Source organism: Rhamphochromis sp. 'chilingali', assembly GCF_963969265.1.
Source record: "Rhamphochromis sp. 'chilingali' genome assembly, chromosome: 1".
NCBI classification, from domain to species: domain Eukaryota; kingdom Metazoa; phylum Chordata; class Actinopteri; order Cichliformes; family Cichlidae; genus Rhamphochromis; species Rhamphochromis sp. 'chilingali'.
The window spans coordinates 5,087,692-5,092,743 of record NC_137929.1 but is presented as its reverse complement, the minus strand read 5'-3'; the positions used below and the strand labels follow the sequence as shown (position 1 = coordinate 5,092,743).

At 34.2% G+C, this 5,052-nt stretch overlaps 1 long non-coding RNA gene across 1 annotated transcript; it reads left to right on the top strand.

Moving 5' to 3' along the window:
• Positions 1-220: 220 nt before the first annotated feature.
• On the top strand, positions 221-3,875 carry LOC308399289. The gene is made up of 8 exons (XR_013972109.1): positions 221-461; positions 1,179-1,218; positions 1,365-1,411; positions 1,724-1,768; positions 2,608-2,637; positions 3,091-3,159; positions 3,367-3,441; positions 3,837-3,875. It is a non-coding gene; the product is annotated as an uncharacterized lncRNA (long non-coding RNA).
• Positions 3,876-5,052: the final 1,177 nt, after the last annotated feature.

The following is a 5,052-nucleotide window of genomic DNA, read 5'->3' as shown; positions in this document are numbered from 1 at the left end:
CCTTTGCGTGCAGGAGTGTATGCGCATGCGCATTGCCACGGTGGTTTAAAAAATAAAGATATAATGAAAAGTAATTAATAAAAATTAAATATTTAAACATTCCCACAAATGTGCAATGAACGTGCAAAAACTCTCTTTAGTAGTTGTTGCTGTTTCTTTCTTTCTTTCTTTCTTCTTTTTTTTTTTTTTTTGAAAAATAACGACGTCTCTGAGGCGCGAAATCTGACAGCGAGAGGAACGGCCGGATACAGGAGACGGGAAGAAACAAGCCGATTATGTTCGCGTTAATTAAGTGGTTGGAAGATGTAAAATTCTCAATTCTGCCAACTGAACATATACGAGATTTTAATGAGGATGAATAATTAGCCGGCATGGAGGAAACGGACCTTTATTTCATGGAGTGGCGACAAGAAGCCAAGGCGGGTGGCCAGTCTAAGAAGCCTCCATCATCAAGCTAGCAGGTGCCTTTTCCCATATAATATTACTTTATTCTCGCTTATTTGGAACGGAAGCGTAGAGCTGCCACCCAGGCAAAAGAGAAATATAAGTATATCACGTTATAACGTGAAAAGTTTATCGTTCTAACAATATACTATCATGTTTGAACAACATGTTTGAACAACATTGTACGAAAAATGTACATAATTATCACGTCCGTACAATATTGTGCGAACGTGACAATTATGTATATTATAATAATGTGATATTATATTATACCAGTGGTTCTTAACCTGGGTTCGATCGAACCCTAGGGGTTCGGTGAGTTGGTCTCAGGGGTTCGGCAGAGCCTCCGCTGTGACGTGCACGGCTCATTTTGTGCACCAGTAAAAAACATATCTACGTCTAATTTGAAAAAAAAAAACACTTTATTTTTCACTAAAGAGGGGTTCAATGAATGCGCATATGAAACTGGTGGGGTTCGGTACCTCCAACAAGGTTAAGAACCACTGTATTATACAAACATGAAAAGCATAATGTTAGAACAATAAACATTTCACGTCATAACGTGATACAGCTCTATTTTTCTTTTGCCTGGGTGGCAGCTCCACGCTTCCATAATTTGGTAATCAAAATATGTAACTTAATTAATTATATTGTGACGTACTTTTGCCTTTTCTTATTATTCTGCCTTCTCAATAACTATCAAAGCCTATTCACATTTAATTTGGCTTTCACAGAAATCCTACCTCTCCTTCTGGCTACAGAGTACTTACCAAGGTTAGAAACAAAGAACAGTTATGCTTTATTAATGTTCGCTAATTACAATGTTCCACATTTCCTTGCTTTTTAAGTCATTTTTAGGCTTTTTAGAGTTTTTGTTTTTTATTTTTTTTAGCAGTAATGTTTCTGCCTATTTATTTCAGCCCATGAAATCGAATGCAGATCTTCCTAATGTGAGATTTACATAAATGTAAGTAATTTTGTTTGTCATTGTCATTAATGTTGTTGCTGTTGTTGTTTTTGTGCAGTTTGCAATCATATAAACCTAGCAAACATCAGTCAGCACAGTGACTAACCTAAACAGATTCTTGCTTTATTCACATATATTATATGTAATTATATATACCTGCACATTGTACCTAGGGTTGCAGCCACGTGGCCCCACCCCATTGTTGTGACAGCCCTGATTGTACTTATACACTGCATCTGAACAGGGAACAGTCTGCCACATTAATGTATTTTTAAGTGACTTGTTTGTAATACATGAATTTGTTTCTTACAGATGTCAAAGTCTCAACCTCATGCTGCCCTCCCCCATCCTCCTAAAGTAAGTATTTGTTGTTGTAGTTTTTTATGCGGTGTCTGTGTCACATGCTAATCATAATTATTGAAATAACTGTTTTCTAACAGATTTTCCAAAACACTAGTTATGTTTGTTGTCATTCAGACCAGTACTACTGCTTAGACATTGTTTAGTGGTCATGCATGTTTGACAAGCTCGTTATGATACAAAAACAGTAGGCCTATCACAATAATCGATATATCGACTTAACACACAGTACATGTACATGACCTCAGTAATTGTTGATGATGTAATTTATCCGCCATTATATTTACAAAAATAAAATATAATGATAACAAAACAATAACATTAAATATCATTGTTTTCTATTTGTTAGAAAACTTACTATTTATTCAAGTTTTTAAGGTATCTAATATTTTGATTCCTAATTTCAATGATCTAAATACTTTAAGAATTAGATGTCGGTTTGTCAATTGAAAGTGTGTAGATCTTGCATTATTGTGGTGTTATATTATGATTATACATTCAAAGACATAAAATGGTCTTAAAATGACAATGACATAACTTGTCGCAATTGTTTATGGGGCAATATACCGACCAACAAAAAGTCGTTATCGTAACAGGCCTTCAAAACAGACGGTTTTATGATTGATAAATTCAAAAAATAAATACATTTAATTTCTCTGAGATTCTCTAATATTCAGTTACAGTTCACAACACAGCTACCCGTACATGCAGTATTATACTGTAAATATAAATCTCTGCATTTAGCATCCCACTAGAAGCGTCACAGTTACTGCCTCTTTTTTTTTTTTTTACAAATACCTGTACTATCACTAACACATTTACTGTTTTACTTTTAGCCTGTGGATACAAATGCAGATTTCCTTAATGTAAGTTGTGCATTTTAATTACATCATGTTATTTTTATTATTATTTATTTATTTATTTTATTTTACATTCAAATATTTCAAGCTTCTTGGTTAAAGAAGCTTGATTGCTAGTAGGTAAAGAATAGTTCACCTATAATTCATATTCCCAATTAATTTCTCACCTCTGATTGAATGCCTTTGTTTGTTTTCCTATAACAAAACATTTTTGCTGGATATATATGGTGAATTTATATGCATAGATACAGTCGTAGTGCTTGACACATGCAAACAGCAGTAGATGTACTAAAAAGGAAATAATTACAATCATGATGTTGATTGCTGATGTCAGTATATATATTTTAGAGGAATGTTTTGTTTTTCACCCAAAATAACTATATTGCTTCAGAAGAGATTTATTACCCTACCGGACTCTTATATATTGTTCTGTTTTTTGTTTGTTTTTGTTATTTTCAGGTTCAATGGTGCGTGTTCTTCTAATGGCCGCCTTCCCACTGGAGGTTTTGATCCACAGCAATTTAAAAGGTAATCAGCTTTGAAAGTCAGTTCAAATGGTTAGCTAATAGTACTTTAAAAAGCCTACAACTCTGTCACCAGTTTCTTTACCAAAAATTACCCATAAAAGTATCGCTCAATAGCATATAATTGTAGTTCAAATGTTTAGTTGTACAAATATCAAATTTTTGGAAATCTAAAACTAGTCAAACACTCAAATGTTCATGCTTTTTATAGGAGGACAGAGCAAAACGGACATCGGCGCAGAGTGAAGAACTGCCCTTGATAAGGACACTATGACAGCCATATATAGTATGTGAAGACTTTCTGTGTATCTAAAATTGCATACATCACAAGTAACTTACTTTGCAACCATTAAAATAGGTTGTAAAGTAAGTTACCAATACAAATAGGTGATGATGCATTGTAGTGGTTGGTCTCAGACAAAGAAGGTCAACAGATTTATGAATGCTGGAAGGTAAGGAGAGACGACCAAAAGGGGTGTTAGCATTACTGTAATGTGAACTGGATAGACTTCCCATCTAGGAAAAAAAAGAGGTAAAATTATGCGTAAAATATATCTGTATTAATATCTGTATCTGTATAAACAGAAATATCTGTTTGCTAAATGAAGCCAGCTAACATAAATCACATTTTTATTTTAACTCTGATAAAAGTAATAGAACTGGGACTTTTGTTTGTTACAGTGGGGGTAAGGAAGGGGTTTCCCAGCGTGTCCAGAAGGGCTTTGAGGATTGCAGTGAAAGCTGGGGGAACTGAGACTGTGTATATATATATATATATATATATATATATATATATACACACATATATGTATATGTGTGTGTGTTTCTTTTAGAATGTTTAAGTATGTAATGAGAATAAACTTATAAAATGAATATTCCTTGCTTGATTGATATGCTATATGTATGTTTTAAACATCAAATAAAGATTTCTTTCAGATGTTACATGTGAATGTGTTTTCTTAGAAATATATGAAGGGTTAAATTTATATTTTTTTGAATGATTTTAAATACATTTAAATTGTATTTTGAAATATATTTTATTAATATATTTCAAAATATACAAAAAATGGCCAAAAAATATATGTGCTAAAATACATTTTAAATATATAAATATATTTTAAAATGTATTTTAAAATATTTTTTTTTACCGTATGGGCAAAGCTACACCAGAGGGTTGTGCTGTGTAACAGGTTGGTGCAGGTGGTGTTATCTACATTTGAACATTAGGCAACAGTCTCATGAAGACACTTTCTATTGTTCACTAAAGACCAACAATAACAGAGACAAAGGGAGAGCAGCAGAACTAGTGCTAACAATTAGCACTGCTAGCCTGCCCACCAACACCAGCTAATGTTATAAAAACGATGATCAATGATTTTGCTGTAACGGCTCCAGCTGTCTGTGTCAGGGACACGTTGGAGATGAAGTGAGTGATCCAGTGACAAAGGTTTGGAAACCTGCAGTCAGCTGAGACTAAAGGAGTCACCTGACCGAGAGACGAAATGTTTCACTGAGAACGTCCAGATGAACAGAATCAACCTTTGGGATAATCTGTTCCACACATCCATGTTTCACTTACTGCATTATATTTCCTCATTGCTGTGCACACAGGCCTGTGGCTTATAACCAACTCCAAGTTCAGACTCAGAGGCTGCTGAAGCTGTTTTCTGGAACAGAGACGTGTTGGATATAAAACCAACTCTTCTTTATGTGTCAGCACTGAGGAAAGGAGCAGCTTCGTTTCTAAGTGTATGAAGGACTGTAGCAGTGTGTGTGTGAGCTTTATTTCACAGACAGAACCATGTCAAAAACACAACTTCAGGTAAAAACAATACAAAATCAAAGAGTCTGATCAGAAGGATTAAACAGAGGAGTGTGGGACTGTTTTTAACAGACA